Source organism: Anser cygnoides, chromosome 3 (genome assembly GCF_040182565.1).
Source record: "Anser cygnoides isolate HZ-2024a breed goose chromosome 3, Taihu_goose_T2T_genome, whole genome shotgun sequence".
NCBI classification, from domain to species: domain Eukaryota; kingdom Metazoa; phylum Chordata; class Aves; order Anseriformes; family Anatidae; genus Anser; species Anser cygnoides.
In genome coordinates this window covers 36,296,842-36,321,473 of record NC_089875.1, presented here as the reverse complement: position 1 = coordinate 36,321,473, position 24,632 = coordinate 36,296,842, and positions in this window count along the sequence as shown.

Here is a 24,632-nt window from a genome sequence, read left to right as displayed (position 1 = left end):
CACACGAACATCACCAAACTGCTTTATGTTTCTCTCTAGAGGGGAGGTGGAGGCTGTCTTCAAACAGAGTTTCTAAGATTTACCTCTGAGCTACTTTCTGCTCTGGAAAGCAATAATCACAAGCTTGCAGAGCTCTCTATATAGTTAGATATGCAGCATTTATGGAAATGTATGTGGATGTAACGGGGCATAGGCAAGTACCCTAAGACAGAAGACTGCCAGGAGTAGGAAATGGCGGTACTGCTTACATCAGATGCCTATGGCTTCATAGCAGAAAGCTAGAACAACTGCAGCTGCTTTCTAGGGAGAAGCTAGGTGCTCAGGACAGTGACCTCTCCTGGGGAGACAAGTCCCCTCCAGAAGTTGCTGTCTTTATCCTTCACAGCTCTGGAAAGGGAGATTGACCAGCTCTGCCTCCAACTCCTTTCCCATCCCACCATAGGAGCAGGCCAGCCAACAGCCAGCCCCCATCTCTTTGTCATTGGGGTAGAAACATTCACTTCTGTCTCTCTTCAGTAACCCACACACAAAGGCCAGCACTGGTAAGGGCTTGTCAGGACAAAGTTTATATGTGACTCTCACATGAAAGCATTGGTGATTGTCCTCACATCAGTTTGTCCTCAAGATGCACCATGCACTTCCAGATAACAACAAGATTTAACATGCAAGCTATTTTTCTCTGAAAACTACTTTGAATCAGAGGATGAACTAATCTCCTAAGAGGAATCCTTAGCAAACAGAGAAATTTCTTGTTTTTTTTTTTTAAGTAACGAATGCAAAACTCACTTTTGCCAGACCTGTAGCTAAATGCCTAGATAGGAGCATGTATTTAAAAAAAAAAAAAAAAACAAAAAAAAAAAAACAACACTTCAGGGAATCATTGCTTTTGCTTGCTTGAGTATGCATATTTGAAGAGAATTTGTAAACTCGTATTACTTAAAAATTTTCAAGAGAAGCCTTGTCAAGGGCATGTGAAATAGAAACACTGGACTGACAGTGCCCACGAATGACTGGCATCAGGCCTAACTCATTATTTTATCAAGGATCTGGCAGTCAATCAATAGGAAATTATCTGTGCTGTATTGACATAAATCATAATTGGTTTCCCTTGAATGCCATGCCAAATCCTCAGCAGAATGAGTTACTGTATGCCTTATGCCAGTTTTCCTTCTTTATCAGCTCAGCTCAAACCCTTCTCTGAATGCAGTCAAACAGTAGTATCCCCAGCAGAGCAATCTCTTGGGGACACAAGAATTGCCATACTTAACCCAGCATCCTGGGTCTTTAACGTCAGGGACATGATGACAAAAATGCACCTCTTCAGTCATGCACTGTGATTATAAGAAAATGAATTTTAAGAGATTTTTCTTCTCTAAATAGGAAATGTGTCTTTATCACCTTTTCAGCTTCTGCATCTAATACATTGTGTTTGCATATGTGTGTCTATCAATACAGCATCACATTCACATACTTAAAACTTTCCATGAGAATGAATTTCTTAATGAGTTCAGCCTTTTTTCTTAAAACCTAAATGAAGATCACTACAAAGCAGCATTTTTATTTGTCCCCTATTTCTCAGATGACAGTTTCTTCAACAGGTGCAAGAGCTACTGAAGGTAAAGGTATCAGTCTGACCCTCCAATTGTTGCTACTCACACTCTTCATTTCCCAGCTGATATAGCATCTGAGACCTAGCATGAAATTAAGCCAGTTTTTCCTTGAAGACCAGTCACCTTGCTTGCAATCAGCTCAGAGATGAAGTTTTCTCCAGAGCCTTGCTAATGCAAGTGATGCTAGCAGACTTTTTAAAAATTCTGCTGCTTCCATGGTGATCAGCAATGATGGGGGTGACACCAGCCACTAATTCCACTGAGCTTTGCTTTTTCTTATTAGAAAGACTGGAAAAGCAATGCTGAGGGTTACTCTCCTAAGCCCTGAAGATTCCCTGTACTAGGGCAGAAAGAGGTAGAAAAGGAGAGAAAAAGAATTAAAAAGTCACAAGAAAGGAAAACTATGGATATGAGAGGGTTTCATATTCACATCTTCTTCATGTATGGGAACTGTTTCTACCTTCTGCCACTGTCAACAACCCAGACTCAATAATGCATACTGGCTTCTGCCTTTCTGAAGCACATCACAGTACCTTGCCTTGCAGAGCTGCAGCAGAATGGCTAAATTGAGTTGCTGATGCCAGATGAAAAGTAAAGTAATTCCACTGAGTTCACTGCCATTAAGAGCAAACTCAGATGAATGCAGTAGTAACACTGGAGTAGTAACAATGCAGTAAATCCCTCATCCTGTTTCCTTTTTTTCCTGGCTTTTGTTTTTGTAGTTAGTCTATTTTCTCATCATACTTCATGTACAATTCCACTTTGAAATTCTTGGTGGATAAATAACTCCTAAACTAGAAAAACTGAGGCTTAGAAATTTGTCTTTTTTTTTTTTTTTTCCTATCTTTTCTCAACAAGCTGTTCTAAGTGGAATAACACATTCCAGGATGTACTTCCATCAGCCAAAATAAGCATGCTTTGTATCTGTTCAGGCATGAGGCATACATCTTAGATGCACTTGTACTAACTCACTAACTAACCCAGACCTAAGACTTAAAATGTCCTGCAATTTCTTGGCACTTGAACGGTGTACTTACAGCAGTATCACAAGCTGACAGTTTGTTGATTAAAAACAAGCCAAGTAAAGCACATTCAGATGTCAGTGCTTGATTTAAATGATTATTCACATAGTCTCCTAGGTTAAGTGGGGAAAAAAAAAAAAGACAAGAAATTCCTAAAGACAAATTTCTGCAGCATAGAAGTTTACTAGGTAGGTTGAAGTAACAAGCTTTTCTCCCCACTTCTAGTAAAACTGCACTTGCTTTAGGCCTTTAGACCTACAGCAAACTATTATATGCTCTTTTAAATATCCTTCCCAATATTTTATTTATTCCTGAAGCTATTCTCAGCAGTAGAAAAAGTGGCTTTTTCTAAAAGAAAACAAAAAACAATAACAATTTTTAGATTGCAGTCACAAAACAATATAATACATTATTTTTACTTTGTAGACTTCACAAAATATTTGGGCCATATAAATGCATATTATTGTAATAATAAAACTCTGTGGTCTCAAAGAAGTTAGCAAGTCATCTGATCCAACAGCACTTCATACAATACAGCTAGAGATTTGAGAATATATTTGTCATGTCAAAGTATGGTAAGAGTCACTTATGATAGAATAAGAGAACAGAACCATGAAAGAGAACAACAACAACAATAACAAAAGGTAAAGAAATACAGGAAAAAATTGAGGTCATACTGCAAAAAGCAGGACGCTCTTCCCCATGACTCTACATGAGCCTAAATCCAAAAAGAAAAAGCATTAAATTGTCTTGGGTTGGTATGAAATGATGTCAGCCTAGCAGATATCAAAGCTGTCAAGAAAAAAAAACTCTAAGCACAAGGTGGGAGTTTGAAGTACTGTGAAGAGAAGAAAAAGGATAAAAGGAATCAAATCATTATACGTTATAGCAAAACAAGCCTACAGAAAACAGCTCAGTGGGCAGGTGAATGAGTGATCTGTTGTGATGATATGTACTCCACAGAACAGTTATTAGTAGCTCTCCCTCTCTCACAGATATGCAATCAGAGCAGGTCTTCATTCCAAGATATTAAAATATTCCCAGGAAATATCTGAAATAATAACAATACAAGAGGAACTATAAGCAGCAGTGGGAAGTGATGCAACAGAAAAACATACTTTCAGTATCAATGCCAAAACCTCCATTTTATACAGAAAGGTTAATATAACTTTCTTTCTTTTTTTTTTTTGTTTCTCGGAATAATTTAATGCACAGCTGAATTGTCAAAAGGGTCTCAGTAGAATTTCTGAGAAGAAAAGGGATCTGTCTCACAGAAAGAAAAACAACATCTTGGGACACAAGCTTGATAGCTGGGAACAAATGAGAAAAGTAAGTGTAAGCAGTGCTGACTTGGATGAGGGACAAGAGTAACAGTACAGAGGAGAACAACATCGTAGGAAGAACAAAAAGCAAGAGAACAGACCACATTTCTGTACATCTTAATTGTCTCTGTACTAATGGAAAAAGCATGAGGAGCTATCTGGCAGAGCTGGAAGTCCTTAAACAAGATGAAAATTATGACTCAACTAGAAAAGAGACCTGGTGGGAATATTCACATGGCTAGAATATTTAAGAGCTTATTCAGCCGGGGAAAGAGATGGAAGAGGTGTTTCTGAGTGGCAGAATGTAAAAAGATACAGACCTATATTAAAGCATCTTGATAATAATGAGGAAAAAGAGCAAAGGTGTTATCCTGGCAAATGTCAGCCATCAAACCAGGAAGATCAAGTGGAAGACGCTTTGGGGAGAAATTAGCAAAAAGCCCCCAAGGTACAGGGCTTCACAGTAATAGGAAACTTGAATGCATCTCTTGGGAAGGGAATAGAGCAGAGAAGGCTCTCCAGAAACTTCCCAAGAGGAAGTTTGACAATTTTTTGATGCAGAAAATTGTGAAAACATCCAGAAGGGAAGTAGGTCTGAATTTGAGTCTAGCCTGTAGGGAAGAGCTATTTGAAAATGTCACTGCAGAAAGTAAAAATAGGATGAGGAAATAGGAGTTTAAGATACATCAGAAGAGAAAGTGAGAAAAAGAAGAGACAGTGGGCTGCAAAAAGGAACACAAAGAACTTATAAAGAAGATCCCATAGGAAACAGGTAAGAGGAGCTCAGAAATATTCACCTCTAAGGAGATAACAAAAGAAAACTTGTGGCATTTTCCAGTCTGTAGGATGGGTAGGAAGTATACTAAGAGACTAAGACCTTCAGAGGCACAAAGGAGGAGTACCAAAAGCAGAAGTCTGACTACTCAGAATGACTAAAATCAGAGAGATCATGGTATGAAACAAAGGGGATAAAAGAACATTCCAAAAGTCCATTAGCAATAATAATAATAATTAAAAAATAGTAATAATATTAATATTAATAAAACAGCTGAGGAAGCTAAAAGTCTACAATGCTTTGCATCTTCCTGTGCTTCAGTCTTCAATGGAATCAAAAGCTAACACATGTAAGGAATAAGAAGACTAATGGCTAGTTAAGGGACAGAGAAAATAAAGAGCACTTCAGTTATGTTTGCAGCTACTAGGCCTAGTGGAATTCACCTTAGATACTTAAATATAGTGAATCAAGGACAGCATAGTTAGTGACTGCTATGTGAGAACTTTCAGGAAGGATGGGTTTGGAAAACTAGAAAAGGTCAAACATGCAGCATATTTCAAAAATGGTAGAAATCAGTTGGGAGTTCAGTTATTATCATTTTCCAGAAGATACTGGGAGACCAGAAAACCTATTTGTAAAAATCAAGACTCCAAAGAAGCAAGTAAGAGGCTAGGTGGACTTGTCAAGAGCAAGTCAAATCAAACCCATCTAATTTTCCTCTTTGACAGAAAACAGGTTTTTTGGATGGAGAAAGACATGTCAAATGTTTCATTCTCATAAGGCTCTTGACATTGTCTCACATGCCATAACAAGGGAGCTAGAGAAACTCGTTCAAGGTGCAACTACCAAGACATAGGAAGGAAAACCAGTCAGAGCAAAGTTCATGGTCAAAGAGGATAGTGCACAACATAAGTTTTTTACATTTTAGCATGACACAGCAAATTAGATAACAGAGTTAGAATTCAAAAAGACCTTGACAAACTGCAGAAATGTTCTATAGAAACACTCCTAAAATTTTAAAACTTAGGTAAGAATAATCAGCTGCCCGAATAAATGAAGAACTACTGAATTGGCAATAAATCTTTAGAAAAAGGATCTCTGAGTTTGATAAATGATCAAGATCTGAGCATCATTCACCAATCTCATATCGTTGCAAAAAAGGAAAACATTGAACTGATGTGTAAACAGAAATACTGTTCATGTGACACATGGAATATTTCTTCAATTCCATTTCCTAAAATTCTTTTTCTTCAGAAGATATTTTGTAAGTAATACTAGCTCAGTGCAATAAAAACATATCCAAATCCTCTTTCTAAAGAACAATGATATATCAATTGAATTATTCCTCTATTGAATCCTAGCGTGAATTCACACTGGCAAGAACATAAAGATGCTATCAGAATTTGTGACAAGAATACATATATATGTGACATGAATATATATATATATATGTCTGTCACGCACAGATTTCATATTTGGAAGAATACACAACACTCAGTCATCAACTGATGTCAGAAAGCAGGCGGCAAGATTAAAATCAATTAACAGTAAAGCAAACACAACTCTTCTCTATCATCTTATTACACCTTATTATGTTGTTACCATGCACAGCACTGCCTTTTACAGCCAAAAAAATTTATTGCAACTTCTATCTACATTTATAGTTGCATTTTGATCATCATGCACTGCCACATTTTAAACCATAACAGAATCAAATTTCTTGGCTTCCTTTCTTGAAGATGAAAGCAAGAAATATTTTGTAGAAGGGTAACGAAAATTCTTTATCACAGTATTATTAACTGGAAGCCACTACTTTTTTTTAGCTTCAGCCAGCCTGAGATGGCCTCCAGGTCACCCAGCTGCCAACCTGTAACAATGATAAATAAATCACCCAGCTACTTAGATATGTTTTTCCCAGCAGTGCTAGAATCTACTCTGTTGGGTTTCAAAAACAGAAATGACTGCAAAGCTCCCCCCGCCCCAAATACAAACTTGGATGGGTTTTCTGAAGTTTTCACACTCTCTATTGTCATAAAAGACCTTGTTTAAACCTCCAGCTCTGGCAAACACCTTATAGACCAGTGAGTCACAGAAAGATGATTGTAGCACCTTCTCTGATGCTTTATGGATATTTCTACATCACTTGGGTTTGGCTTCTCAATGTAAAGGTAAAACTAATTAAGACATAATAAAACAAGTACTACTGAAGCATTTATTATTTTTAAGGACATTGACATGAAGGAGAAGAGAATGAAAGTTCCTTTGAGACAATGCCTATATACAGATACCACAAATTAAGTAAGATCATGGAACTAACATGGATAGTTGGACAACATCACTAATTGTATGCAGTTGGCATGGTAATGCTTTCCTATCTTCTTTCTTATAGTTCTGCATACTATATAACATGGAAATTCTAGGTTACTCATGCAAATATTAGAAGTACTAAATAACCTCTAAAAACTTTTGCAAATTTATGTTAAATAAACTTACCTGCAGTTCTGTATAAAATGTAATAAGAAAAATACATTATTTTAAATGTTACTCACAGCACACTGTTATATACAATATAGAGTTCCCTGAAGTTTTTAAACATTTAGAGAAAAACAAAATTTGGCAGGGAATGTGTTGTAAACAATGTCTACCCAGATGCAGTGAATAATTCATAAGAAATATGTCATAAAAAGGTAATTTTCAAAGGTCTTCTTAAGTGCCAAAATATTCTGTTACAAGTAATGAATTATTTGTTTGCAATACTTCAAATAAATGTGTGGATGACTGACGAGTTGAAATCAAATCATCGGAATCAGTTTCCTGCAAATTCATGTTTATGTTGAAATAAAGGATTTTCTGAAACAGATTAATCTAACTTGCAACCTCTGTATTTTTACTCACTCAAGCTTTCCTCATTTTAATGTTGGTTTTAGGTTCAAGCAAACCTCCTTTTTAATGTCATCTATTCTGAGACAGAGGGAAGCCTTCATTTTCACTCAACACCATGAAGAAGGGAAGGACAGTATAAAATTAAGTCTATTATCATTATAAATAAATAAATAAATAAATAAATAAATAAATAAATAAATAAAAATCCTAGACATCTCAGAAACTAACATAGGCTTTTATCCAAATTGTCTGAACTCATCTAGATCCACCAAATAAAATTTGTGAGTTTAGATATCTAAGTTGGAATGGCTACATCTACATCTGCATGGCTAGTTCCACATCTTCCTCCTTCTCCTTCTACTTCTTCAGTTTGTGTCCATTTCCCTGGCAGTGGCTCTTCAGCACTGCTGTGCCATAAACCAGCAGACAAAGGTGCAAGGATTCTGTAGTGCCTTGTATTGAACTGCACTCTACCAGGGAATATGGTCTGTATGCTAGACATGTATGGGATTAAGGAGGCACAGATTTTAGTGCCCATTACCGATTTATGTGACTTTAGACAAATCTTTTAACAAAACTGCTTCTTCCTTTGATGAGAGAAAAATAAAGGTACCTCCCTAGCAAGAAAATTGGGAAATTTCATTAGTATTATTAAAAAATACCATAAAAGTGATAAGACAAACAAAAATTCTAATGTGCTTCTAAAAAAAGTAAAAAAAAAATAAAAAAATTTTATTTGGACCTACAGACATCACTGCATGCTAGTCTTAATGACGGCCCACTGGGGGCTTAGCATCAGGCTAAGTTAAGGTTGTACAGGTGCTCGAAGAGTGTCCGTCTGTGCTGCAGGACATTTTGATATCTTTTTAAGCTTAATGTGAAACCTGCATGTTCTGGCCTTGATTTGCTTAGATTTGCAATAAGAACAATGTAGCTTTTAAATATTTTAAATGGCTTCCATATTCTTTCCCCAAAATCTAGTTTAATGGATGTTTTTATGTTTATCATATAGCTTTCCACATTGTGTTAGGCAGCTTTAAACACAGATCAGTCACAATCTCTTCCTTGGCAATTTTGGATCAAATATGTCATAATTATAAGGTTCAAGGGAGCAAAGCCATGGATTATGAATTATCACTAAAGTAATGCGATTGCTCAGCCAAATTTATTTGGCTATTTATATAGGGGAAGTACCACAGCTGTTCACTATTTGTAAGGGATTTGACTGATAGGAGAGCAGTGCTTTGGAGAACCAGCTGAGGACAGAGATAGGATAGCTGAAAGCCAAGAGGCAGCTGTTGGAAAGGTAACAGAGAGTGTGAAGTAATCATAGAAAGAATGGGAAGTAGGAGGGCTGTGGGAGATGACAGCAAAGTCCCCAAAAGTGTGGAGGAACCATATCCTGAAGTTTGGAAATAGGGGATCCTAAGAAAGGAGCCATATGATGGAGAGTGGTGTGATGTGACCCTGAAGTTCAATAAAATCTTATTTCTGCAAAAATGTGCCAGCAAAGCAACTTGTAACCGGAGTGTGTCATTTACATTAGTAACATGTCATGTGTGCTCTCTAAATAGAGCTAACAACATAACAGAAATCCTGGACTTCCAACTGTATAAAGCTTTCTACTTATGTAAAGTTTGATATGTGGTATTAGTAACTTCATTATGGGGTACGGATGCAACAGCCCACACCAGTCACCTGGTAGGCAATATAAGAGCTAGAGAAGTAATCTATTATTCCCCAAAAAGTCATCCAGGAAGAACTCTCACTGCATCTTCTAGCTGGGAGGAAACCACCACTATTAAGCAGCCAGTTAATGTCCTATTCCAGAAAGAGACATCAGTCCTCAGGATATGTACATAAACCTTAGCTGGAATTGTCCACAAAAAGGGTGTCATTGAAAAGTCCAGCGAAGTCTGAGGATTTGACCTGTTACTGAGGGTGCTGCTGAAGAAAGCAAAGCCCAGGGCCAACATCTGGTAGCTGGGACATGCTTCGACCAAAAAAAACAACACAACTCCAAAAGTTACATGTTGGCTGAATTTAAGTCAAAGTGCATTTTATTTGGTTCCGGTCTCACTTATCCTTCATGTTTGATCTTAAAACTTACTAAGTAACTGTGATTTAAGTTTGGCTGGCATTCCCAGAAAAGGATGAACTGGAGTGAAACTGTCTCACTACGAGCACTCTCAGAGCAGGAGGGCAGCAAAGCAATTAAAGCAGTATGTGCAGGCAGCCCGGGGGACCAGGAGCCTGGGACGTGCCAAGAAAACCAAGGGACATAGTGAGGAAATCCAGTGTCTGGGGGCAGTTTCATGCCAGGCTGCAAAGTAGCTCTGTACAGGCTGCCAGATGCTTCCCTTTAGCCAAGGCAGGCACCAACACGTGTTCCTCCTGCAAGGAGCAGGCGGCTGAGAGCATTGCTGCTGTGGGGACGTATGCACTGGGAAGATACTTGCAAAACACCATGTTTCACACAGGTGGGGAGAATAGGAGCCAAATATTTGAGGGCCCTGGAGCTCCCTGCAGCAAGGCAAAAGCAGCAAAAGTTTCAGCTGACTTATGGCAGGTGATAAAGGAGAACTTGGCACAGAAACTGAAGCTGGCCTGGCTCTGCCTGGGGAGAAGCAGCAGAGAGGAAGGTGGGGAAAAGGTGGGAGACCACATGTTCAGCTGAGGGAGGAAAAGTGCAAGTGAGTTTTGGGTCCAAGACCAGGAGTTCAGTTTCTCCTTTAGGCGGTGAAGTTGAGTTTGCAAATAGATCATATTTATATGCCAGGGAAGACTCTGCTGGACAGTCTGTGGACACTCACACAGGGTTGCTTGAGATCATGAATAAGAAGACATTGTAACAGCACAATGTACTATTATGAGACATACCTAACCCTTCTTTTTCTCTGTGCTGTAAAGTATGGGAAGTTTTACGTATCATGAAAGACAAGAAAAATATAAAACTTTCCTTTGAGTCTCTCCTACATCTGCAAGCATTAAGAGTTAAAACTGCAAAACTAATGACAGCTTGCATTTTAACAAGATCTAGAAAACCCTGCCCAAGGCAAACTGAGTTTTCATTAGCAGTCAAATAGCCCACAGAGAGCACCACAAGGCATCTGTGCCAATAATTCCGGTGGCTGCATAGGTAGAGACATTAACAGCTTTAGGCTTTTTCACCTAACACATGCAGACATCCAGTTTCAGTAGTTCAGAGGGACATTCAACTCTCAATTATGAATAAATGAATTTATTTCAACCAGTATAGACAATGAATAAAAGTTGATAACTACTTACAGTGACTATTATTTTTCCTATATCCCAATTTCAGTTGATAAGAAACTGAACATCACTGGTCATGACTGTTTTTCTTTTTCTATACCAGAGGTAAAGTAATTCAAACATTATCATATTGTCTCTGTTCTATTTCTTCTGTTGTGCAGTTGGCACTTGGTCCAGGATTTATCATGCAAAAGCCCAAATGTTCTTGCTAGAGGCCACCGCTGCTGCTCTGGGATGAGCTTACAGTATCAATCAAAGGTTACTTCATACATAGGCAACTCAGCAAGTCCCAGCTTGATCCTTAGAGCAAGCAGGCAATGTCTAAATGAACCAAAGTCAGCAGCATCACAGCCTCCAACTACAGTGTGTTTTACCATCTCTCATGCCAAAGAGAATGCCAAATTAGAAAACAAATCCAAATAATAGTGCTTATTTTAAAAAGCACTTATATATCCCTCTTACCGGGATAGACTCAATATGCAGTCTTGAGCCTGTCGAAGCACAACCTACATTGCCCACAAGCAAATGCAAAAAGTGATGTTTTATGTAAAAGTCAAGTCCTGTAAACATACTCTAATAGCCAGCTAATTTTTCTGCACTTTCTGGCATTTTTCTACAGGCAGGGAACTCTACCTTAGAGTTCCGATAGCTGAATAAAATGTGTCTTAGCTAGACACCTTTGAAAGGTCATTAAGTACCTACACATTTTGCCTGGCTTCCCAGGTGGAACAAAGTCATTTTGCAGAGCTGCTGGTCCAGCCACGGGCAAAGGAATATGTCTCACTGCATCTTTCTCTCTCTTGCTTCACTACTAGCAAATAAAACCTCTTTAAACATCTTGTGTTTGTTTAAGCACTGTAGCTTTGATAAAATCACTTCTCACTCATGGAAAGAGCCTGCCAGGAAGCCTGGCCCAGCCCATTAGAAGAGGCACTAAGTGACTGCTTGGGGCCCCAGCCTCATTTCTGAGCCATGTGTCAGGCTAGTTTAATTATGAGTATAGGCACAACTGGCACAATCAGCACGAACACAGCTCCTCGGCTTTGTTTTAGGTCTCATGCACTGTATGACTGCTCTCACGTTTCAGGTCTTCACCAGCATCAGACTTCCCACATGTCCATCTTCTCCACCTCTGGTCTCTCCTTCAGTTCAGACTGGAGTACTGGTACCATCTCCTGCAGTACCCCAGAGTCCCAGCTAGCAGCACACAGTTCTGGTCTTATTTGTAAATACAGGCCCAAATAACACGGTGGGGTTTATTTTTATTTTTTAGTTTGTTTTCTTTCTCTTTTACTGTATCCTCCTTTCCTGGCTGTTATGTCATGTTTCCTTCCTTTATCTCACATCTGCTTAGTTTGGATGTATGCAAGATCTTTGAGACAGAACTAAGAGCTGATTTTCTGAGGTTAAATGAGCAGCCAGAAACAGCTGACACCGTGTTCAAAGGCCAGGAGATTCACTTCTGTTTGGTTTCTCAGAGCACTGGTCTCTGCTAAAGCTCTTTTAGAAGGCATCATGGATGGAAAGGGAAAAAGATTGCTATTGATTAGCTCATCAACCACTGATACATCAGGGCACTCCTCCTAAGACTTTTGTGACTATACCCTTTAGTGGTCATTGTAGACAGGATTTGAAGAAAATGGCTTAAATCAAGGCAACAGATCAGGTTCTGCAAAAGACATAGAAATCAAGGCTCCAGAAGATTCATATCTGAGTGTAAATTTCAGCAGTTCCAGTATTTTCAGCAGAGCTGCCTTCTGTTTCAAAAGACCCAGCTAAGAACTAAACGCTGTCTCCACACAAAAACCCCTCTCTCATTTCTTTGCGTGTAGGCAAACAGCAAACTGTGCCTCAGCAAGGTCTCTAATCTGTGCTGGAAAGGAACCAGCAAGACAACTGATATTGTGTTTCAGCACCACATTTTTCTACCTGTCTGTTTTGAACTCTTTCAGAGTAACGATCAAGATTAATGCTGAGATTACTGGTAATAATCTATAAATATTGGTGAAATGATAACATTTTCCACTTGGTGGCAGATATTGCTTTTAAAAACAAGCAAAAAGCTCAAAAGATACATTTAATGCAGTTTTTTACTGAGAAAGAGCTCAGCAGTGCCTGATGGGTGAGACCCTTGCTGGATGCGGGGCTGAGCTGCAGAGCTTCAGGCAAGGCCATGTCTCAGGAGCTATGTGTGTGGAGGGCTGCCACGCACAGCCACATTTCCTCAAACCCTTCTGGCCCACCCAGCCCCATGAGTGTCCTCTGGGGGTGACAGGCAGGTTGTGTCTTTACCATTCAGGTAAAGTGATACAGGAAACCTCCAGCCCTTGGAGATGACCATGGGATGCAGATTTGTTTTGGGTGCCAAACAGGGCATTTTTCCCATTCCCTCATGCAGTGTTGTGTTATGGCAGAGCATTCAGTGAGGGACATTCGATGCAAGGACACTGTCCCTGGTTGAGAGCTCCTGAGAGGCATTCTGGGGACGTGTTGCCTTAGCCTTCTCTCTCCTCTCCCCAAGGCATCCATTGTTGGTTCCTCCTGGAGGCCTTGCACTGGACTTAGCTGTTAGCTTCCCTCTACCACCAACCTTTTGTGCTCTTCTTTGCAATGCTTTATAGTATTGGGGTTAAAATGGATCAGCAATTTTGCTTCTACTATTCTACCACGGTCAGAATGCAGAGGACAAATGTTATTCTAATAGCTACTAATGAACATCCCAGATTCACATGAATCCATCTACCTGCAGGTAGGACTGCTGCACCCTCAGTCAAGTTGCTGACTAAAAACCACTTCATTATACCAGCTGGCAGCCAATTAGTTAATTAAGTTCATGAATGCTCAATGCATTTTACCATGAAAACTCTTTCTTAATGAAAATGCTAAATATTGAGCATTTGACTCTTTTCCTTAAAATACAGCATTTTTTTCAGGTGAAAGTAAATGTTTGTCTCAAACCATGGCCATTGTCATGCTATTCACACACCTGTGAATATTTCTTGAATAGTGCATCAACTGGGGGAGAAAAAAAGCAACGTTGCAATAATATGTCTCTCTTGAGCAAAGGGGCATTGTGGAAAATAGCTCTGTCGTGTAGCGTCATAGACTGCCATGTCCTTTATGTGGCAGGACCCCTCAATTTTTAGGTAATTCCTTCATTCCTAATATAGCTGCATATCTCAACAAAGAGAAGATATCCTGAGGCCATGACATGTACTTTTATAGCTGAGGTTTATTTTGAACTGTACTGAACAAGCATACATAGCAATGCATCCTCTCTCAACACAAAGCTACACTCAAAGTTCCCTTCTCTCACCACTGAATGGGGAGTGGAGAGCTTCCGCCTAATTATTCTGACCTTTCCGCTATCAGGAATTGACTCAGACTATTCAAGGAACAGAGAAAGAGTCTCTGTTTTTTCTCCAGTAATGCGTTGCTTGGTGGCAGCATAGCCCTCTGACACTGCAGCGGATCTCTCCAGCATTCCCTTCCTCTTGGTCCCCCAGTTTGATGCAAGGAAGAAGAACAAAAACAAACTAACAACAAAAAAATACCAGGAGAATATATAAACCATTCCCATCCAGCTACGCGTTGCTCCTAAGTGTGGCTCTTTGCCAATGAATTTTAATGCCAATGAATCACATCCCAGAAAGGGTACGGGCTGCTGCTTGGAGATACTAATGAAACCTCCCTCCCACTCTGCTAGGAGCCACCTCTCTTTCAAGAAGGGATAGTGGAAGGAAGAGACCTTTCTTTCAGCTACTGAGTACTACGTGACATAAACAAGTAATGGGTCCTATACATGGTCTATTGGTGGGGCTAGATGCCAGAAATTTAATTCTTCTGCCTTAAAACAAAAATTGCATTTATGTCCACTTCTCAATTAGTCATCATGGTGCTGTCCTGATGCTAAGTCAACTGCACCATGTCCCCATGCAGGGAGTGTGTTTTATTGTTTTGGGAGAACTTGCGATTACAGAGGCATATTTCCTATCTCATTGCTTTGTCTCTTTCCCACTGTGACCTTCTCACTGGGCTTATTTTCCTCTTCCTGTTCAATTTCCATGTCCCCCTCTCTGTTACTAATGTCAAGGTACAAGCGTGGCTGTGTGAATTTCCTTTCCTTCTAACTAATTAATTTCTCCCTCCCAAAGGAAAAATTTTGAAGGTAGTTACGATATTAATTGGACATGAAATTTTGCTCAGAATTACCTCCTTCCCCCCTCCCCATGCTTTTGATATGTTGTATCAGCTATGACTAGGCTAGTGGTTACATTACAGAAAAGCAAACTGTTGTACGTGAAAAATGACCAAGACTAGAAATGTGGAAAATCTCAAGTAAGTAATTAGCACAGTTTAGCCCACTAACTGTTTTTTTGGTTTTTGTTTTTAATTTTATTTATTCATTGGCATTTATGCACAGCATTAGAAAATTCCCTCTTCAAGCCAGGTGGACTACTGAATACCCATGCCATCTGCTTAAATATCTAATTTGCAGTATGCCATCTATACGACCTTCAGTTTTCAAATCATCTTATAACCCATCAATCTGTGCACCTGGCACAATATCCTCTATGTGTACTGGATAACTGGTTAGCACATTTTAACCTCTCTCATGGCAAATAACAAACATTTTCTATTCTCATCACAGCTTTGTTCCCCATTCTTTCCCATGCCTTTGCTATTACTGGAGGTCAATGCAATGAATTTGTCAGAAACAGAGTCATTTTCATTTGACATTTTGCAAGAATCCATTTGCTTTCAGCACTCAGTTTTTTACTATATTCTATCTGCTTTTTTACCTGCCATGCAGACTGTGTTAGAAAATACCAATTTTCCATTTTTAAAGGGAAAAACAGTGCAACCCAGCACTGAAACTGGGACTACAAAAAGCATGCAAGACAAAATGCTGAGGGCTCAAGTATTACTCATGCAGGTGCTCACCACGTGGTATTCTCCATAAAAACAGTATCTGGTGCCGTCGTCACTGGAATTGACCGACGGAACGAACAAAGGCAAACAGTTTGCTACGTGCCCCAGATGGGGTTAAGTGAATGTCTGCCCCTTAAAGCATGTTCTGAAAAGTTTACATGTCATGTCCTTGAGCTGCCTGGCTGTCAGTGATTTTTCAAATGTATTCAGCATTTCCTTTCTTGCTCTCATACAGTAAGATGCTGCTGATGCGGCTGTACCAGGAATGTGACTTATGTTAGAAGGGAAAATGTTCACCCAGCACATGGTCAACATGTGTCACAGGGAAAAGATTGGCCCAAGCAGAGAGCAAAAGACAAAAAGATGTCTCGTAGCTTTTATTGCTAGCAGAGAGTGAAGGACTGAAACTTTCAGCTGAAGCTTTCAAGGAAACAGGGCTTTTTAGTGAAGGAGATTGTCCCTCATGGAGGTGGGATGGCCACATGGGAAAGGGTTTGCATTGAGTAGTAGAGTAGAGCACAGAGATAAATGAATTGGGGCCACTAAGGAATTTGTCCATGCCTTACTGCCCAACATAGAACACCAAGAAAAGGAGTTTGCCCTCTCTTTTAGTTAAACACAAAAGCATGATTCCTATTTCCAGTGATCTTCTTGGGTTTGGGCATGCAACAGGACAAACCAGTCAGTGTGAAGGTGTCTAGTGCTCTAGAAATGAATGTCAGTATGTCAAATATAGCTGTGCTTCCCTCATCTGAAGAAATGGGAATGCCACTGAAGCCCATTTCCCTGCAAACCATGGCCAGAGCTGGTAACTGGCATCAGAGCATTTCCCATCACCTTGGTTTCCTGAGTTAAGTCTCACTAAGTCTGCTAAGACTAAAATAAACATTTTCTAGTTTCAGTTAAATCTTAGCAAACAGGATTTGGCACCATGAGTGGAAATGGCTAGGAATCTTCTGGTGAAAGGTTGCTTGGCTAGAAAATATGGACTCAGAAAAACTGACACTTTGGTCCAAAGCACATTTCCAGGTTAAAGGAGGGGAAGAGGAGTCACCTCTGTTTGCCCCCACAGTGATAACAGGATAGTCAGCAGGGGATCAAGCCTTGCCCTCCCTTTCATAGACTACAGCCTTCGGTCAGGGTCTGCTTGGTGAATATCTGGTCTATGCCTACTGATACAAGGGTTAGCTGGCCAACAGCATCTCACATGCTTCTGTTCAATGAACATACAGCTGTTGATGTAAGGAGTCAGATTTTCCATAAATTGAGATACACACTCTGGATGCAAGAAAATACCAGAGCAAATGTTGAAACTCCACTGAAGTTCCACTCATCTCTATCTAGTGTTCAAAGTGGTTCTTCTCCATCCAGCAGTACTCAGCTTCATCCAGCTGTAAATTAGGAGGGACACTGAAATCTAAGCAAAGTTGATGTGCAGCCCTCATGGTGCTCGACTCGCCATGCCATTCGATGAAAGCCAGCTAATACCTGCTAGTAGTCACCTCTCTCACCATTTTGGCACTTCACCGGGTGTGACTTTCCACCTGTTATAAAAATCCTCCACATTTTCTTAAGCCTTGCAGCTTCTAGCAACCTGCTGTCATCTACAAAACCAGGATCAAAGACAACAAAAGAGCCTGTCTAATCTTGAATGTAATCTTCCTTACACGGGCTTGTGCTTGAGCTGTAGGCACCAGCAGTCCTCTGATCCCTGCCTTTGAACTCAGTGCTTAAGGCATCAGGGTCTCTCACACTGTTGCCCCACAGCTCTAACTATTTTCTAGCTGTCTGGTTTCTGCTGCTACTCATAGCAGTACATAAAGACATGAGCAGAGTCTAGTTTGCGAATGGTCCCACAGCACACAATAAAGGTATCAGAAACTGGCCTGGCATCAGATCTGTCATATCCTTTTTCAGAATGACAGTTCCTTCTATTAAACAGCTATTGACCCCTTGGCAGCAGCACAAGACAGGTGAGCAACGACAAACAACCTCTCCAATAAATTTCAGCAGACTGTCCTTATCTGACACTGCACAGCCCCAGGTGATAAGATTGGTTTGACAAAAGTGGAAGCTGAGAGGCAAGTAGTGCCAGACCTTGAGGAAGCTTGAAGAAACAAATAAATGGACTTCTTTATTTTCCCTGAAATGTGTTTCGCTGGGAAGATCTTTTAGCTCCCATTCGTGCCATAGTTCTTGTGTCTGCATGTATTTGCTAGCAGCCAGGCAGCACATCCAGCTCAGATCATGGATCGCTCCCCGTGTGCATTATCTCGAAGCCTGGCCAGGCTTTTTCTTTGACAGGAGATTTAACTTTTCCCCTTTAATCTTCCTAAGCTTTTCTTGGGCTTGAATATTCCAAATATTATGTAGTTCTAATTATTCCAGTAAGACACTGCAAAATCTCAAGTGCTTTTATTCCCCTAAAAGCTGGCAAGGGATGTGTAAGTTGTCTGTGCTTTTGTTTCACTTACTACACACTTTGTTTTGTCTTTCTCTCCCACTTGCCAGCACACAACCCAAATCTGCAAGTTTCCCTCTAAGCCACCCTGTGCCAAATTTTCCAGGAAGTAATCTGTAGTGCTGTGTCCCTTAAGGAGCTGTTGTTCCCACAGCAAACATCTGCACTGAGAACAACAGCATAAGGAGAGATGATTAAAAGCTATGTAGCTCTTATGTTCTTTACATCTGTCTCGCTACAACTTATTTAATAAGTAAATTTCAAAATTTCCGTTTTGATTTTTAATTTAATCTAGGCCACCTTGCTGCATATAGGAATTATTTTCTCTACAGATTTTAAATAAATTATTTACCATCTTTATCTAAGATTACACTGAATTCAACAAGCTGATGCTACATAACTATAGTGCATTTAGGGCAATTGCTCTAATTTTAATTAGCAATCTTCTGTTAAGTTTGTAAAGACAAACTGTTGATTAACATAAAAACATGTATCTCCCAGGTAATTAATGTTAGTCATAGTTCATCGTGAAGAACATAGCCTTATTTACCTTATTTACCTTAATACATATTTCTGTTGACTAATTAGGTAAAACAATAAAAGTTTTTCTTCCCTGGAGTTGCGGGAAAGACTTCTATTTAAGGGAAGATCTCCTGAGAAAACAAATTTCATTTCAAAGGTTATTAGCAAAAAGAAGCCTTTGTTTTACTCTAAATGGAATCATTCTCCCAGGATGACACAAATATCCATAAAACACCATGATTTCATTTGGGCTTTAAAAAAACAAAAACAACTTTATTTTCCCTTGACGCAAAACAAGATTAGCTTTTTTTTTTTCTTTTTTTTGTGCTGTATTGGGTAACACAATAATGGCTAGATTGTTTGTCCCTGGCCGTTGCACGAGCACGCAGGGAAGAAGAAGCCTTAAAAGCTTTCCCCTGCCCAGGCACTGCGTGCAGGCAGCACTCAGTGTGTGCAGGCATTGGAGCACATCCTTCTCCTCCCACCTGCTGCTGCCCCAGCCCCAGGGCATGCAGGGCTGACGGGTGGGGGGGGGGGGGGGGGGGGGGGCTCCCCAGGCAGGGTGGCCTTAAGCCCCCCGGTCTTCATCCCCTTGCTGTGCAGCCGTGTGGTCATGGCAAGGAAGGGAGGGAGCAAAGAGGAAGCTGGACCTGACTTTTGTGTTCTCCTGACCAGCTGATAAACTTCATCTGGTGAGCACAGAAAACGAAGCTGCTGCTTCCTACGTAGCGCAGGGTGCTCATTGTCCTGCGGTCTGCAGCTGTGGGGGAGGTTGCCCTTCCTCCAGCCAAAAACCGCCAAGGGCTTTGTTTACATCTGTGCAGCTGTGAGGTCCCCCAAATGCAGGCCAGCTGTTAAAAGCCAAAATGAGCTCCGAAATAGTGTGAACCAAACTGTCCTCTTGCATCTGTCTCTTTGGCCCCATCCAATAAACTGTCCAGTGGTAACAAAAGAGGGTGAGGCTGCAGGAGGCAGCGTACATGCTAACATGGCTGCAGCAGTCAGTCAGTGTGTCCTGCAGTGGATCCATGGAGAAAATGCTCCACCAGCCCCTGGCAATGTGTGAAGAGCAGCGCTTATCTTCACAGAGGGCAAAGCGGCCAAATTTTAAAATCTTTGCTTGTGTTTTACCAAGCCCCATACAGGAAAAATCTTTAGTAAGGGTAAGGCCAAGACAACCGAGTTTACTTAAATTGTTTACAAACCCAGTCTGTCACAAAAGGGAAAGCAATAGTTAGGGATTACTGCAAATAGACACTCTGAGGTCTTCAGACTTGGAAATGTGGTGATTAATCTGTGGCAAGTCCTCAGAAAACAGCGGGAAGAGCCAAGTGCTGAACAGATCTCAGCATACTGTCCCACATTAGTAAATGACACAAATAAGCAAGGGGTCTAACTAAGAAACGTAGGCAAGCTGGAAAGTGTCAAAGTTTGCTTCTACCATTAATCTGAGCATCTGGCTGGACCTAATAAAAATATGCTCCTTGGTACATATTGCCCCATAAGAGTCTGTGCCTCCTAAATTCAAGGATATTTTTTTTCTTTTTGAAAGCATCTACAGTGAAAAAAAAGGACACCATCAAAAATCTATGACAGCACAGAAAAAGAGTTTGCATTATTTGTAGTAGATACGTGCAGGAAGTTCTGCTCCAGCCATCAAAACAGGAAAGTGTCCTCAAATTAAACTGCCAAGAAAGTTCAACAAGGAGACTTATGTTTGTTTTCCTCGTGGTTCGTTGTGAGCTTACTCAGGCCACAGCTGATATTATGTTTGAGAAATGTGTAATGCTCCAGCTTTATTTGCACATGTAAGAAGGAGATTTTGCAGCACAGTTTGATAAACAGTTTTTTAAATAGTAAGTGTTACTGATAAAAACAAGTGGGGAGTGTGCTGGTTTTTTTAGAGGCAGAGGCTTTCTTTGGGGAAAACTAAAAGAAAACTGTGTAGAAAGCCTTGTACTTCCTGGAGCTGTCCTGGAAGTGTTACCTTAGAGTATCCATCCAAACAGAGTCATTTTCAAGAAGTCTTGTGTTTCCCAGTAAATTAGCCCTGATAATTTGTATTAAAACCCAAGCTAGTGTGGACATCAGATCTATGCTACTCTGTCATGATTTTGGTACTACTGTGTAGACAGATCATGACCATTTGCTTTGTGTGTTTCGGAAAACGCTGGTCGGTATAATAAATCTATTTTCAGAATATTGGAGATAGGAAAGTTTTATTTTTAAATCAGGAAACTATTTTTTGAAAATACAGAGGTTCCATCAGGATGTAAGAAAATAATTTTGATAACGGATTTGCAAAATATTAGAAAAGAATATAAAGAATTTATTTATGTAAAGAATACATTAATAATTTCATAATAACAATAAACATCTTTGTTTTTATGAGAGACTTTCCCCAGATATTATTGTTGGTTTTTTAACCATTATACAGCTGATGATGCCATGAAGAAGGAGGAAGGAGGAGGAAGGAGGAGGAAGGTTTTAAGTAAAAGTTTTCAAATAGACATCTAGTTAAATATGGAGATAATCTATGTAACTTTCAGTTCCTATTATTTCCTAAGGAAAACAATCAGGCACTATTCAATCAAATTCTTCAAAAAGTCCTGAAGGGTTGTTGAAAAATGTCCTGCCTATTTCTACATCTGCTTAATTAATGCAAGTGAATGTGTCAAATCCTTCCTGGTAATTGATTAAGAAATTATCTACAAGCAGCCTTTGAAAGCTGCAGGCAAACTGAATTTTCCTGAATTTCTCAGTATCGCTGTGCAGAACATCCTACCCTGCATCAAGGCATATCTGTAAAAGTTGAAGTAAAGCGAATGGGTTATAAAAATATGTACAGCTTTAAATTTTCTTGTAGCAGACCAAAGCACTATTACCATAATAGTTACATCTATCATGTCTCCTGTCACATAATACCCGTCTTTCCTGCTCTAGCTTTGCCAATCTTGAATGCATATTTCTCTCTTTTTTGCAAGTGTATCTGTAAAGCTTCAGGCAAATTTCCCTCACTGATCCCTTTGCACAGGCTCCCTGAATCAAGCCAGAAAGATGTGTCTTATCTCCTTCTTCATATTCCTCCTCATGACATATGTATTATGTGATGTCTACAAGAAGCAAAATCCTTCATAGTGGTGGGATGAGCTGTGAGCAGAGATCACTGAGGTATTGCTTTGGAAGATGCCCTTTTGAAAAAAATGATGTATATATTCGACCCATACATGTGTTACATATTACCCCAATCATTTCTCTCATTTTCTTGTTACATCCTGGCCTCTTTTAATGAAGAAAATCAAACTGTAATTCTTACAGCTGAGAAGGGCAAAAGAAACATGGCAGATAGGCTTTGAGAAGAAGACAACATAATTTAATTGAACTAGAACAAGTAAAACATTATGATCCAGGACACTCGCTCCTTCACAAACAGAGGAATTGCATAGGACATTTTTCAGTAAAAGATTTAGCCACCACAAATAAAGTTTTAACACAGCCAAAGCCATTAGAAAATTAAAGTTTGGTTGTACTGGGAAGAAAGTAAAATTAAAAAATGGACCTGATGAAGCAATTCATTTCAACATTTTCCATATGAGAAATTTCTATGTCGGGTGATAAATTCACAAAAGAGATGAGATAATCAGTGCGTCTGGTTCTGTAATACTATCGCTTCTTGGGAATGTGACAGTTCCGAAGAGTTGAGGCATGTAGGATACCCAGCCCTGAAGGAGCTGAAGACCCCAGCTCTTTACCTAGCACTTTTCTGAGATGCTTCATTGCCTCTTAAGAGCGCTGGTCGGTAGTGAGGCAATGTGCCTTCCCCTAGCATGCTGTGGGGCCTTGTTGTGGTTTAACCCGGCTGGCAGCTAAACACCACACAGCCGTTCGCTCACCCTCCCCCCTCCCTCTCTGGGATGGGGGAGAGAAACGGGAAAGTGAAGCCTGTGAGTTGAGATAAAGACAGTTTATTAAGACAGGAAAATAATAATAACAATAATAATAATAATAGTGATAATGGTAATAGTATTAACAATAATAATGTGTAAGAAAACAAGTGATGCACAATGCAATTGCTCACCACCCGCTGACCGATGCCCAGCCTATTCCCGAGCAGCCGGCCCCCCCCCCCCGGCCAGCCACCCCTATATATTGTTTAGCATGACGTCAGATGGTATGGAATACCCCTTTGGCCAGTTTGGGTCAGCTGTCCTGGGTCTGTCCCCTCCCAGCTCCTGCTGCACCCCCAGCCTGCTCGCTGGCAGGACAGAGCAAGAAGCCGAAAAGTCCTTGGCCTGGTGTAAACACTGCTCTGCAATAATTAAAACATCAGCATGTTATCAGCGCTCTTCTCATCCTAATCCAAAACATAGCACCCTACCAGCTACTATGAGCTACTTAACTCTGTCCTAACTGGAACCAGGACAGGCCTTGCTGCAGAGAATCAGTTCAGGACATTCAGGCATTTCTAAAAATTATCTAGAGGTGTGAGCCTTCCTCTTGTTTAAAAGAATAGAGGACAGACTGCAAGAATTGGCCCCTGCTCTGACCTGTGGCTAAGGGCCAATCCAAGACTTTGCCTAAGTCCTTGCCTTCCCGCTCTCTCTTCTCTCTACTCTTTCTGTTTGATCACCTTTCTTTCTCTCTAATCTGAGCAGACTTCAGATTTAAAAGATCAAAAGGATGAGCTTTGCCTCATTGGTACATAGAATCACCAGGCTAGGTGCCTGGCAAGTTATTTCAACTCCAACTCTAATACTTATGTATCGTGTTACCTTTTAATGTTTTGGTTTGTACTCCATGATCTTATACATGTATTGTTTCATTTCATACTTTTTCTCTTGCTCTAATATCTTGCTGCAGGAGGGAGGTTTGCAACACCATCACCCAGTCCCCTTCAGTCCCCTTGTCAATGTCTCCCATCATGTGTTGTTAACAATTTTCACTAGTACAGGTTTACTCTTTGCATCAGGACCATTAATGAAAATACTAAATCCAACCAGTTCTGAAACAACATAGAGGAAAAGCACCTATCCTCCATACAGCTGTTTCTCTTTCATCACAACTGGGTTCTTCAGCCAGCTTAGTCTATTTGCCCCAGTCCCCATCTTCTCTGTTGAGGTAATGGTTTCCCAACTGCAATATATCTGATGCTTTACTGCTAATTAGTGGGATTCAATCCAATTAGAGTTCTTCATTTTTCTAGAAAATCAGTACCCTTATCAATATTTAAGTATTTGGTTACTCTGGTGTGATCTTCCTTTAGAAACACTCTGTTGAATTCTGTCCTCTGCTCCGTGCACCTTCTTTTTCATTATTTCTTTCAAAATTTTCTCCAAGGGCTCCTTAACTTTTGTTTATAGAAGGCTACTTAGTGAGTCATTAGCCTGAAATGATAGCCATTCATTTGTGGTGCAATAATTTTATGTTCAGAAGACATGGCAAGCTGTGCCTTAAATGAACAAAATTAAAATGTGGGAAATTTGGCACTCAATTTTTTTTATTTCTGTTGAGAGAGACTTACAACCTGACTTTTATGGGTGAAGTTCAGTTCTTGTCTTGTGTTCTGGTGTTGCTGTTCCACAAAGAAACCACAAGGGATGCTTGAGACAGCAGGAGAAACTCCAGTGCTATGATATTGGTCTGTCCTATGCCTAATCCTTTGTTCTTACCTGTGGCATCTGCTCAGTCTCTATATTCCATCCTTTCAGCCTTTTCTCCACCACCAGTCACTCAGCCCTTGGTCTTCATGTATATGCAGAAACCAATGCCCTCCAGAGAGATCCCTCAAGCTCCTTTAGGGCTGGAGAGCACATCAACTCTTCTCTCTCTCTC